A 14,779-nucleotide genomic window follows, 5' to 3' on the forward strand; every position below is an offset into this window, starting at 1 on the left:
TTTGATTCCCATTGCAGCTCCTTGTGACCCTAGGCAAGTCATTTTAACCCTCCATTGCCCCAGGTACAAAATATACTTTAGATTGTGAGCCTACTAGGAACAGAGAAAGTACCTGTATATACCCCCTAATTCTATCAAAGTCACCAAAAATTGCACATGCAAATTTGGGCACATGCACAATTTAATTGAAGAAGAAGCTAATTGGCAAAAAATTGAGGGGTCCTTTTACTAAGCTGCGAGAAAAAGGGCCCTGTACTAGTGGTGGGGCCTGTTTTCCCCGTGCGCCAGGGCCCTTTTTACCACAGTGGGTAAAAAGACCCTAAAAACATGGCCATGTGGTAAGATTACCCTTACCACGTGGCAGCAGCGTACCAGGGGCGGGGTGGTGGGGGCAGTCCGCCCCGAGTGCACACTACTGGCGGGGGGGGGTGCTGTACACATGTCGGCTCCGCTGGTTCCATGCTCCCTCTGCCCCGGAAAAGGTTATTTCCTGTTCCAGGGTAGAGGGAGCAGGGAGCCGCGCAGCTGCTCCGCGCAGCTAAAGGTGCACCTGGGGGGGGGGGGGGTCGTGCTGCACCCGGGGGGGGGGGGGGGTGCGCATCGGCAATCCGCCCCAGGTGGCAGCCGACCTAGGATCATCACTGCCACGTGGCCATGTGGGGAGGAGAACTTACTGCCACCCATTGAGGTAGTGATAAGGGCTCCCACGGTAACCCAGTGGTAACTGGGCAGCTTGCGGTGATGCCCAATTACCACTGGGTTAGCGCCATGCTATAAAATAACATTTTCTGGCATGCTGGAAATGGCATTCGAGGTGGAACTACTACAGGCAGCCGTGTTGGGCCGGAGGTAGTTCCAGGCTAATGTACTTTTAGCCTATGTTGGGCTTGCCGATGCTTTGCAAAAGGGCCCCTGACTTTTTAACAAGCAACTATTGGTACTAATTAGATTTAATTGGCACTTACACAAATTTAAGTGTGGGATCAGCACCTAAATTTTACCTGTGCCCTGAAAAAGGGGGCATGGAAATGGGAGGGTCATGGGTGGTTCGGGGGCAGATAATGGTGTGTGTTTTTGTTACGTGTTAACTGGCTGCACATATTATAACAGGACATGTTTATCCACTCCTTTCCTAGCCAAGATAATGTTCAAGCACCTTTCTGACCTCATTTGCAACTTCTCTTTAACTAGTCCCTTATTTTCTTACTCCTATTACTCTATCATATCTATCTATATGTTCCATCTTTGCTTACACCTTGTTGCTATCTTTTAAAATATTTTATTGTGTATTGTGTCGACATTGTAATGTAGCATACTATGCCATACTTTGTAGTGTTTGAATATTTTTACTGCTGTAATTGTCTATTGCTTAAGTTTGACTTATTCTTGCTGTACAGCGCCTTGAATGAATTCCTTCGAAAAGATGGTAAATAAATCAAATAAATAAATAAATAATAGTATAAGAGGGCTCCGCGCCTACATTTAGATGCAGGTATTTCCACCATGTTTTCGTTGGTGCAAATGGACATGTCTAAATATAAGCCTGATCCTGGGGACTTAAGCGCTATTCTGTAAACCATGGTGATTTTTTTCAGCACCATTTATAGAATCTACCCCATAATGGGCTAGGTTCTATATATCACACCTAAAAGCTTGGTGCCAAAAAAATAGGCCTAGGTGTACTTCTTAGAATGTACCTACATTTCTGCGTGGTTTATAGAATATGCTGAGTGCTTGTCCATATGACTAAATTTAGTCATGGACAGTTATGCCAAGTAGGTGTAAATGCTGATACCTAAATTAGGCGCAGACCGGGTGTATTCTATAACAGTGCGCATAGATTTTAGAAACGCCCAAGACCCCACCCATTTCATGCCCTTTTACAACTATGTGACTTAGAATTTACACACATCATGTTACAGAGTACGCTTAGACAGTTGTGTGTGTAAGTGTAACTTCTAATTAAAGCCAGTATCAATAATTGCTTGTTAGTTGGCAATTATCAGCGCTGATTGGCTTGTTAACTGATTAAGTTGCACTTGCAAATCCAAAATAAGACCAGATTTGCATGCACAACTTAGGCACGCTCTAAAGAATCCAGGGAAATGTGTACAGTGCTGTGTACTTCTAGTAGCTCTATAGAAATGATAAATAGTAGTAGTAGTAATGAAGGTGAAAAGGATTAGACCCAAGGTAATCTGAGAAAATACTTCTTTAAGGAAAGGGTGGTGGATGTGAGGAATGGCTTCCTGGTGGAAATGAAGACTTTATCTAAATTCAAGCAAGTTTGATACAAGTACATAGGACCTTTACACGCGTCAACCTTCTCTCACATAAGCACGCAGTTTTGGAATACACTGCCGCGCAACTTAAGAACGATCCACGAACAAGCTTCCTTCCGCAAATTACTGAAGACCCATCTTTTTGAAAAAACCTACGGAAAGAGCCAAAACACATAAAGTCCACACTCACTGTTCACTAATGCATCATACATCCACTTCTGCAATCTCATCCCCATAATCTCACATCACTCATACCTCCACTCAGAGAAATATGTATACCATATGTCTTCATGCCTTAATATTGCCCTTTAAGCCTCCCATTGTCCCTTTCCAATGTTTCAATGGCTATGTTCCATCGTTATATTCCTTAACGTTACTTCGACTGTCTCGCTTAACTCTACACAATGTAATCCATAACCAAGTTGTAACAAATTGTATTTCCATCATTTATATCATATTGTAAGCCACACTGAACCCGCAAAAAGGTGGGAAAATGTGGGATACAAATTCAATAAATAAATAAATAAATGAACGGATAGCAGATGGAATGGATGGGCAGACTAGAGAGACCAGGTGGTCTTTATCTACCGTCATTTTCTCTGTTTCTGTATTAGTGGCAAAATAGCCTAGTGATTAGTGCAGTAAGCTGGGAGTCAAGGAAGCCAGGGTTCAAATCCCACTAATGTTCTTTGGGCAGGTTACAAACCAAAAACAAATGAAAACAGAAATTGTTTTTTGAGAAGTTGTACAAGAAAAGCAGAGGAAAGTTTTAGTTGTATGGTGCTGTAACCAGGATGAAGAGCTATTACAGTAGCAGGATTCTCAATGACATGCAGTCCTACAGCCAGTTTGATTAGCCTAGTCCAGGGGTCCTCAACCCTATCCTGAGCACACACCAAGCTAGTCTGGGTTTGAAGATATCTATAATGAAAATGCATGAGACTGATTTGCATATAATAGAGGCAGTGCATGCAAATTTATCTCATGCACATTCATTATGGTTATCTTCAAAACCAGACTGGTTTGGTGTGTTCCAAGGGCTGGGCTGAGAACCCCTAGTCTAGCCCGTCATTCCAAGTCTTCATTCTGTGTAAGAATGGCCATAATTCAGCTCCTCTTTTGCCCTGTCCTACTGTTCACTTGTTAAATGGGGAGTTACAACTCAAAATCAAATACCGGTATTTCTCAAATGCTTTGTGTAAGTTTTAACTTTTTAAATAATATGTGTGCTCCTTGTGATTTATGATATTAATATAGTCTGTGTGGGGTGTCTCCTGCAGACCTATAAATCAGTCTCTGCATGTCAGCCAGTGCTTCGAGGTACTCTGGCTGTCAGAACAAGAGCTCTTCTTTTGTACTCAATGTTTCACTCCTGGCACAATGTCCTGGGGAGTTTCGTGTTTGTTTTGCATGCATATGGATTTTTTTTTCTTACTTAGAAACATGTTTGAAGAGCAAAAACTGCTGCAGATGAGGAATCTACACAGTTCTAAGCTGAAAGGCAGTCTGCGTGGGCATGCATGGGAATCCTAACAAACCTTTCTCTTTCACACAGTGACTGTTACTGATATTGCTACTGACATAGTGGCACCTGGCCTGCCTGTTGTGGCTCCACTAAATACTGTCACACAAAAGTTTTGAAAATTATACTTGTAGGGTTGATGCTCTGGCAAAAATTGAATGGATGAATGGGCATGAATTTCTCTTGTTGAGGAAAGACTTATGGTTGCCATGTTAATCCTGTGAGAAGAATACTGGTTACCAGTAACTCACAGAATTTCTTTTCAAAATTTTGTCCCTCGTGGTCAAGGTTCATTACTCCAGATTCCCCTTATATCTTTCCCTTTTGCTAATCCCCTATTCTCTGTTTAGAGTACTCAGATCATCACAATCAAATTGCCTTGTATTCCCAGTATCTAGACAGGAGGAATGTGAACGATTACAGGAGGACCTTGCGAGACTGGGAGAATGGGCGTGCAAGTGGCAGATGAAGTTCAATGTTGACAAGTGCAAAGTGATGCATGTGGGTAAGAGGAACCCGAATTATAGCTACGTCTTGCAAGGTTCCGCGTTAGGAGTTACGGATCAAGAAAGGGATCTGGGTGTCGTCGTCGATGATACGCTGAAACCTTCTGCTCAGTGTGCTGCTGCGGCTAGGAAAGCGAATAGAATGTTGGGTGTTATTAGGAAGGGTATGGAGTCCAGGTGTGCGGATGTTATAATGCCGTTGTATCGCTCCATGGTGCGACCGCACCTGGAGTATTGTGTTCAGTACTGGTCTCTGTATCTCAAAAAAGATATAGTAGAATTGGAAAAGGTACAGCGAAGGGCGACGAAAATGATAGTGGGGATGGGACGACTTTCCTATGAAGAGAGGCTGAGAAGGCTAGGGCTTTTCAGCTTGGAGAAGAGACGGCTGAGGGGAGATATGATAGAAGTGTATAAAATAATGAGTGGAATGGATCGGGTGGATGTGAAGCGACTGTTCACGCTATCCAAAAATACTAGGACTAGAGGGCATGAGTTGAAGCTACAGTGTGGTAAATTTAAAACGAATCGGAGAAAATTTTTCTTCACCCAACGTGTAATTAGTCTCTGGAATTCGTTTCCGGAGAACGTGGTACGGGCGGTTAGCTTGACGGAGTTTAAAAAGGGGTTAGATAGATTCCTAAAGGACAAGTCCATAGACCGCTATTAAATGGACTTGGAAAAATTCCGCATCTTTAGGTATAACTTGTCTGGAATGTTTTTACGTTTGGGGAGCGTGCCAGGTGCCCTTGACCTGGATTGGCCACTGTCGGTGACAGGATGCTGGGCTAGATGGACCTTTGGTCTTTCCCAGTATGGCACTACTTATGTACTTATGTACTTATGTACTTATTTGCTTTGACTTTGTTAGAACTAAGGTTTTCAGTGTTGTTGGCCCTCATTATAGAATGCTCTTCCCCCTCACCTCTGCTTGGAAAGATATTTTGAGAATTTTAAAACTGGACTAAAATGTTTCTCTTTATAGATGCATTTGGCCATTAGTTTTCTTTCTTTTTTCAGTGCTTTTTCATCTGGAGCCAAACTTTGGAGGGTCTTGGGGAGATAATGGTTTAATGGTGCAGCAATGCGGTCCTTTTAATATTCTATCAAAAAAAATGTAGTTCCTTTTCTGATTTTTTTCTGCTGACTTGGTTTATATAATACTTGTAAACCACTTTGAAAGGCCTCTCAAAGCTGATATATCAAAGCACAATAAACTTGAATCACATGCATACATAGAAATAATGGTCATAACATAAGCATTGTCATACTGGGACAGACCAAAGCTCCTTGAAGCCCAGTAGCCTGTTTCCCACAGTGGCCAATCCAGGTCCAAGTACCTGGCAAGATCTCAAAAGGGTAAAACAGATTTTATGATAATGAGGTTGATGATACAGTACTTATTTTCCCAAATTCATCTCAATAATGGTTTATGGACTTTTAGGAAATTGTCCAAACCTTTTTAAAACCTGCTAAGCTAACTGCTTTTACCACATTCTCTGGCAATTCAACATTATGTGCCCCCTAGTCCTTGTATTTTTGGAAAGAATAAAGCAGTGATTCGTATTTTATAGACTTCTATCATATCTCCCCTCAACCATCTCTTCTCCAAGTTGAAAAGCCCTAGCGTCTTTAAACTTTCCGTATAGGGAAGTCATCCGATCCCCTTTATCATTTTCATTGCCCTTCTTTGTACCCTTTCTAATTCCACTATATCTTTTTTCAGATGCAGTGACCAAAATTGCATAATGTTTGAGGTACGGTCACACCATGAAACGATACAAAAGCCTTATAATATTCTCAGTTTTATTCTACATTCTTTCCCTAATAGTTCCTAATATTCTATTTGCTTTCTTAGTCAACAAATAAGCCAATTAAGGGCAGCTACACTCCGAAAGGATCACAGGTGTGTTGAGTTACCGCAGTGGAATGCTATCACCGTCAACCGGTGTGTTGACCCTTACTGCTACACCTGTTAAGGAGTCACCGCGAACTGTGTTTTGTACCATTCATTAACATTTTCAGTTTGGTGACACTACTTTAAAATATAAGATCTTTGATGCCTTCAGCTTCTTGGAGAACAAACTGATGTGTGACAGCTGAGGTGTTGCTTCAATCCAAGGGCTTCTGGCACTGAAACACTGAAAATGGAATAATCAATCCAAAAGAAGAGGCAAATGTTCACAGTTCCACAGAAAACCAGAGCACACAATGGGAAAAAGTAAAATTACATCCAAAGGGGCCTTTAAAAAAACTCTAATAACTATAAATGAATACCTATAATTAAAAAGTGTAGCCTAATGTCATGTTTTGATCAAAATTTTCATCAGGGACATAAATTAACTATAATAACATATGTTCATTTTTGTTTTTATCATTTAACAAACTCCAACATGTGTATAAAATAAACTGCATAACTTACATTTAATATTAAATATGCATATCAAGTATTGCAAATCTTACAGATATCAACTGTTATTGATGATATATAGAGCTTTTCAAAGCTTCTATAATAAAATATAAAATAATGCGCACCTCCTGGAATGCACCACCATGGTGAACCCCCCCTCATGACCTCCCATCCACCCCCTGCCCTCCTTCATTAATTTTTTGAAAATTAATATGAAGAATTTTCTATAACAAATTTATGATTGGGTTTAGTATCTCTTCTCCTCCCTTTCACCCCTCCATCCTTTCTCTCTCTCTATCTCTTCCCCCCATTTGTATCTTAGCATATGCATGTTCCCTCTCTCTTTTCCTCCCCCCAAAAGTGCAGCTTCTTCCTTATCCCTATTTCCCCATCTCTTTCCTCCTTCCCACCATCTCCCCACTCTATCCTGCTTCATGGATGAATCCCCTTGCCTCTTTCTCTCACTTGTCTCCATTTCCCCTTTCCACCCTGTTCAGCATCTGTCCTCCCCTGCCTCCTCCTTCACCCCGTCCCATGATCCAACATCTCTGACTCTCCTTTCCTCCTTCTAGTTGTCCAATATCTTTCTGTCCCCTCCCTCCCACCTACAGTCCAGGATATCTCTTTTCTCTCCCCTCCCCTCATGATTTAGTAAGTTCCCACTTCCCCCCCCCCCCCCTCAGTGCACCTTCCAACTTTTACTTCTAAACATCACCAGCTGGTGACAGGCAGCGATTCACATATACTGCCTGCGGCTGCCCCAGGACCCTCCCTCTGACACAACTTCCTGTTCCAGTGGGACAGGATGCATGAGAGAACTTCTCCAGAGTGGCTGCAGGTAGCATGTGTGCATCACTGCCTGCTGCTGCTGACAACATTTAGAAATATGTACAAGTTTGCAAGTACATTGGGGGAGGGGGGGAAGAGAGGACTTACCAGGTCACAAGAGGGGAGTGAAAGGAGAGATGCTGGACTGAGAGTTGGAGGGATGGAACAGGGGAGGGAGAGATGCTGGACTGCAGACAAAGGAAAGTAGGAGAGATTGTCAGCCCTACAACTGTGCTGCCCTAGGCAGCTGTCTAGTGTGCCTAGCCCTATATATTTATCATATCTGCAAATGAAAGCAGGTAATAGGAGAGAGGTTCATTATTATGATGGAATGTGCAGAATAAAACCATTTGGAGACATTGGTTCCAGGCTGGACCAATGGGCCATCAAAAGCAGCATCCCGTATATGTTTATTTTATTTCCTTTTTTCTCTAGTGTCCATTACCATATAATGTCTGCAGAGCAGAGGTATAATAGGTGTGTTCTAACACATGAAATACATAACTAACAATAAAGTAATTTAAAAATCACATAGGTTCAAGCAACATACTTTACCAGGTGCTTTTACCAAAGAACAGTAAGCAGTTAAAGTGTGAATTGACATGCACTCTTATTGCACGAGTGCAGTAACTTAGGGATCCTTTTAATAAGCTGCTATAAATGGGGGCCTGCTCTAGCATCAGCGCGTGTTTTTGATGCTCAGTTAAAAGGCTGCCTTTCTCTGGAAAGTGAACCACTTGCCGCACAGCCATTTCGAGGGGGGGAGCACTTGAGGTGGTGGTAAGTGCTGGAAATGGCGCTTGCTGGGGATGGGAAATAGGTAGCCCGGTGGTAGTTCTGGATTGGCGCACAGTAAGCCTGTTGCCGCTCACCAACCCGTTAGTAAAAGGGCCCCTTACTGCAGTGCCTTGACAGCATGAGCTAATGAGTTAGTGGGTGGAGAATGGGCATAGACTGCACACTTTAATTACTTCACGCAGTCCCTCGTGCAGTTAGTGGTAATTTCAAACGGCTTTAATGCACAGGAAACATTTCAGTGCAGGAACTGCCGAGGACATGTTGGGCTCATCCCAACAATTACCACACAGCCTTTACAGTTAAAGGGCATTCATTTTTCCAAATGAAGAGCAGTATGTGCAAAAATGTACCACATTTTAGTCAAAGAGTCCCTATGTTTCCAAAAACAATAAAGATTCACCATATTCTTCAATTGCACAGGCATAGCCTTCCAATAGCAGGAGGTGTGCACAGAAGGAAGCTGGGTTCCGTCAATCCTGCATCTTTTCGATGTTGGTCTTGTGGGTCTGCTCATATGTTGTATGCTTGTGTGAATTTGAAGCAGTTTGGGGTTCCATCGTGGGAGCAGATTACTAGTGTGTTAGAAATTTAGTTTGATTTGAGTTATAAAATAGTTATTTGGAGGACAGCTGCTGCTTTATTGTATCTAATAAGTAAAGAGAAGGCTATATTGTTTGATGTACTTATGGCTATAGTAATATGGACCATATTGTCTGAGTGGAAAGATAATACTCCTCTATCCATGAATGCTTGGTAGAATAGTGTATGTCTCACTACAAAGTACGAGGAGGCTGCTGCGATTAAAAGACAGAGCTTCTCAATGTTTAAGAAAGTTTCAAATGCAGTCTCAGCTTAATTGAAATATGGGACAATGTAATGTGTTTGTATAATGCCGAGTTATTGCGGGGTTGTATTGTTTACATTTTCTTTGTTAATAAAGGGGTCCTTTTACTTACCGCAGCTTTAAATGCCTTACTGCTGGGCATGCTCAAGTGTCCCACAATAATTTTCGCATCTGCTGAAAAATAGATTTTAATTTTTTAGAGCTGGGGGTGGGTCGGGAGTGGAGAGTAAGCATGTACTACGCTAATCGGTTAGCACAGCTGCATTGTCACACACTAATCGAGTAGCGTGTGGTTAGTGTGTGAGTCCTTACCGCCTACAAAGTAGGTGACAGTAGGGGCTCATGTGCTAATGGGAAAATTAGCATGTGGCCATTAATTAAAAAACATAGAAAACGCAGCCATTTTATCCATGTGGTAGAAATGGCAGGAATGACCTGAGTAAGCATGCACTAAAGCCACTGTTTACCACTGTTTGGTAAAAGGACCCCAAAGAAATTGAAATTAAATCCAGTGCCTGTTGAAACAAGCCTAATATTTGCATTCGTATAGAGTTTTTGTAATTTATTTGTTATCAATAGAAATCAAACAAAATAAAACATGGAAAAGAAAATAAGATGATACCTTTTTATTGGACATAACTTAATACATTTCTTGATTAGCTTTCGAAGGTTGCCCTTCTTCATCAGATCGGAAATAAGCAAATGTGGTAGCAGATAGTTTATATAAGTGAGAGACATCCAAGCATTACTTTGACAGTCTGACAGGGTGGGGGTGGGTAGGAGGTATGCATGGGGACATCAAAGCATTTCATTGATAGGCTAACAGGATGGGTGTGGGTAGGTGAGAGGAGGGTGATAAACAGAGAAATACAACTTTATGGTTTATAATGGACTAGAAAACCCAGGTCCTTCTTGTCTGTTGGGTGTCAAAATATTCAATCATTCTGACTTCAAAGGTCTTACGTTCCTGTATTGTTTTAAAGTTACCTTTCAGGATTCTTACTATGAAATCACTGGTACAGTGTTCCGGTCTTGTAAAGTGTTGGCCCACAGGGGTGGGAACCTGACTGGCACCGGCTTTCTTCATGTGATGTCTATGTAGATTAAATCTTGTCTTAAGCATTTCGCCTGTTTCTCCAATATAGCATCCTTCGTTACATTTTTTACACTGAATGATATATACCACATTGGAAGATGAGCATGTGAAAGATTCCTTTACGTTGAATATTTTTCCTTTGTGAATGACTGTGGGGTCCTGTGAAATGTTTTGGCATAGCTTGCAGTTGGATATATTACAGGGAAATGTGCCCGTCTCTTCTTTTTCAGTCTGTGTTGGGAGTTTACTTCTAATTAGCTTGTGTTTTAAGTTGGGTGGCTGTCGGAAGGCCAGCACTGGTGGGGATGGGAATATCTCTTTCAGTAATTCATCCTCTTGGAGTAGCGGCTGTAGATCTCTTATGATTTTCCTCAGTTTTTCCAGCTCTGGATTGTACATCACTACAAGGGGGATTCTGTCTGTGTGTCTATTACACTGTGTGTAATTTATTTTAAATTACACACAGTGCAATAAATTAGAAATAAAGTTTAAAGTAATTTCTTTCTCCATGAACCTGTATTTTACCTTTAATTTGAACACTATCTCTTGATGTTCACCATCTTGTTCTCTGTGCATCTAAAAAAGCTCATTACCAGGCTACTAGGAACTCTGCTTTTTTTCTTTTTGGCCCCAAAACTTTGGAACACCCCCCTCCTCTGTACATTAGATCTGAGTTATCATTGTTAAATTTAAAACTGTCTCAAGATATTTTACTTTGAACTGGCTTAAGGAATACTATGTTCCTGATATCCAAAGAGATCTTTTGGTGGCACTGAAGGAATTGAACAGTCCCTCTTCCTTCCCCCTTCCCCTCTCTCTCCCTTCCTTTTCCTCACTTCCCTTAGGGCCCTGTTTACTAAGCTGCATTGTAGGCATGCTAGTATTTTTAGCACGGGCTACCAGCACATCTTAGTAAACAGGGCCCTTAGTTTTTAGGTTATGATGTCCTTAATATTCTAGTTATGGCATGAATGTCTCACTGTCCTGCCTATTTTATGGTGTTCTTTTCCTATTTCCTATTTTATTTTTTATGTAGACCATTTTGGCCTGACTCTAGATAAGGCTGTATAGCAAATATAATCAATAAACAATGAATATTTTTGTGGTCACACATGTCAGAATCCTCAGTTTATTCTCCCTTCTCTGGGAAAGTTGTTTATACATTCTGTTCCAAAATACACATGGTTAAAAAAAATCTTATGAAAAATACGATAGTTCTCTTTGAACGAGGAGTACAGTGTGTGGTAACCTATATTGGAATGATTTACATATGTATGTGGGAGGTGAGGATTCCGGACTATTTTTTAAGTAACAAAGAGAGACTAGACATTCATCTTTATCATAATTAAAAAGACAAGGTAATTGCTGCAATTAAATCTTAAATGTTATCTCACTTCTTTGTTGCTGTTTAGAGGATACCTTCTCTAGGTTGTTTCCAGCATATTTTATTCCATGGGTTAGATGGCATGTAGACTTGGCATCAGAATCAATTGAGACATTGAATCCACAAGGCTTTATCTCCTGAGCCCATCTGTTCTGAAGTATCTCTAACAACAAGCAGTAGAGGACATTCAATCAAACTTACTGTATATTTATTGAAGTCAAAGGCATGTGAGCTAGAGCTAAAAGCAAGAGATGGCATAAATACTTTTCCTTTTCATTACTATGCCTTCTGTTCCGGGTCCGGAGAGTAACTGACCATTTCCCCCATCCACACAATAAGGGAAAACCCCTATAGTATAATACTTTTAGGATAATGATGGTTTGCTGTCCTTTCCTTTACAAAACTTCTGGGAGGGAAGGGGGAGGAGCTATTTACAAGCTTTCGGCAATGGTGTAAAAAAAATTCTCAATTTAGAACACTCAGCCTTGGGAATAAAAATCTAATTGAAAAAGGTTGCACCAAGGACCACCAAGCTGACCAACTACCTCAGCAAATGTACAAAAAGAGGAAAAAAGGTGCCTTCTTAATCCCTTTCATACAATCCAAATTTACTACTGATGTATTTTGAAAACACGGGGTTAAAAGAACATTACTGCATTTCAAAAATAATAATTATTATAATCTGAGGCTTGCCCTACAATACTCTTCAGTTGGGATAAATACACCTATGTAATGTGCGTGCATTCATGTGTGTCAGAGAGTGATTCATCTATATCTAGATAGATACACGGCGATACCTTTTAGTGAATTAACAATAGAATTTCTTGACTAACTTTCAGAAGCTAACACACCTGTCTATTTAGATATAAATTGTTGTTGCTTTTGTTTTTATTAACCTTTATGTGTATTTAAGTGGACGAACAGAGTGACCATATTACTTTATCTACATCTCTACAAGCACTGATAGACACTGACTGCACTATTTTCAATACAATCCACCTCTTGCCCTCTAGAGGGCGACCATGCCTCACTCACAGTAAAAACTTCAGAAACTCCTTGAAACTGTCAAAGCAGTTATCAAAATTTATTAGTGAAAATGTTAGCTCCCTAGAATGATCAGGGAGTGGAATGACCATAATAGAAACATGTCTTCAGTTTTCCAAAAATTATCTCTAAATAAGAGATTGTAGAAGGCAAAACACCCCTCACTTTTAGATGAACCAAAATATACAAAATAACTTGTTTATGGGAGCAATAGTGTGGAAAGATACCAGAATGGATTTGACTTCCAGTTCCTGGTTCATAGTTTTCAGTATATTCGCAAGTGCTCTGACTGTAGGTTTCTCTTATTTTCTGTCATTATCCCTGATGTGGATCCTGTGTCGCTAAGTTACCTGTTGGGTTTCCTTTTTCACATATTATTGGGTGAAAGCATATGCTTGTATCTGAACAATTTGTCTTAGATTAAAGTGCTAAGTTGCTGGCTCCTTGTGCCCAGATTGTTTCCAAAGATGATGTTTTGTTATTATAATGTTCTATTACGTATTGTGTTGACACTGTAAATAGTATACCATGCCATACTTTGTATTGTTTTTGAATATTTTACTGCTGTAATTGTCTATTGCTCATGTTTGATCTATTCTTACTGTACACCGCCTTGAGTGAATTCCTTCAAAAAGGCAGTAAATAAATCCTAATAAATAAATAAATATGCATATTTTCTGATTTTAGTCCTCTGTTAGTCTTTTTATCTGATCATTGACTCTAGTGTGTGAATTTCTCCCTATTTCTGTGAGAGGGAGATAGAGATGTTCTCTCCATGGACAAGCAAAGTGAGTCAGTCACACAACGGTGAGGTCATCCAAGCAGATATGTTTTCCTAGAGCTCAGAAATAAAATACCTAGAAGGATCTTTCTGAGCATATGCTAGTAGCCCCTACCCGTGGTCAACCCACTTCCTGTTTCAGTTTAGTTTATCCGCTCTGCCCAATGAATGGATTCTTCTGCCCTCCCTGTTACCACTACTAAGAAGATCAAGACTAGGAATGAAAACTACCTAAGAACATCAAAGAGAAGAAAGAAGAACTCTTGCAACCTCTACTGGACATAAAGGCTGAGCCCGAGCTGGGTTTTAATGCACAGGCTGTAAGCAAAATCAACAGCATAGAGGCCCATGAGATGTGTATCCATTGTCTCAGTCCCATTCACCTCATGGAAGTGTTTTCCCTCTCCTAACAATGTCCCTGTGGGCACAGAAGTCCAGGCTGCATGCCTTAAAAGACTTTCTGGCCAAGCAGTCCACAGCTGCATTAGAGGCTTCCCTCTATTGTGTGCCTTAAAAAAAAGAAGAACAAAAATTCTCCTCTTGGCCTGAGCCTCCTGCTCTGACTCATCCGGAACCCACTGTGTGCTCGTCAACTCTGTCCCATGTCATCCTGCAGCTCTCCAACATCAGTATGGCCCCAACTCTCCATGTCAGCTCTGCCAAACTCAACTCCTACTCCCCTCTCTGGTGCCTATGACACTTTGGCAGAAGGACTGCTTCCTTAGCCAAACCTAAGACTCCTCTCTGCTGGGGAACAACAGGCCACAGCCTGCTGAAGCCATGCCTTCCAACTCAGCACCATCTCCCAATTCAGTCCCAGTTGAAGTGCCGTAGGGCAAACAGCTGGTCCAGAGCCCTCCCTTTAATGGGGAATGAGCTAACCCCTTTTTTCGGGATAGGCTTGGTGGGTTCCGGCTGGGCCTTGCTGTGGGTCCTGAGTGAAGGTGGATGGCTAGTCCTGATTGGGCTGTTGTGATTTAAAATTAGCTCAGCGGGAACTGCCTTCCAATTTGAACAGGGGATAAAGGGAAGGAGCAGCGGCGCCAATATAAGGAACTGAGTTGGAAGGTGTGGCTTCAGCAGGCTATGGCCTATTGTTCCCCTCCCTCCAAGGACCAGGATCCTTCCTGCTCCTCAGAGGTGGTTTGCTTACCTGCCCTTCCCCACCCCTTGTCGTTATCATTCTGTCTGGTATTAGTATGGGGGGGGGGGGGGGGTACCTGAGCTAGAACCTGTGCAGAAGGAGGTCCTTGTGGATAGGGCCTCAATGTTCACCAGGAGGTG

This window comes from Microcaecilia unicolor, chromosome 11 (assembly GCF_901765095.1).
Source record: "Microcaecilia unicolor chromosome 11, aMicUni1.1, whole genome shotgun sequence".
NCBI classification, from domain to species: Eukaryota; Metazoa; Chordata; class Amphibia; order Gymnophiona; family Siphonopidae; genus Microcaecilia; species Microcaecilia unicolor.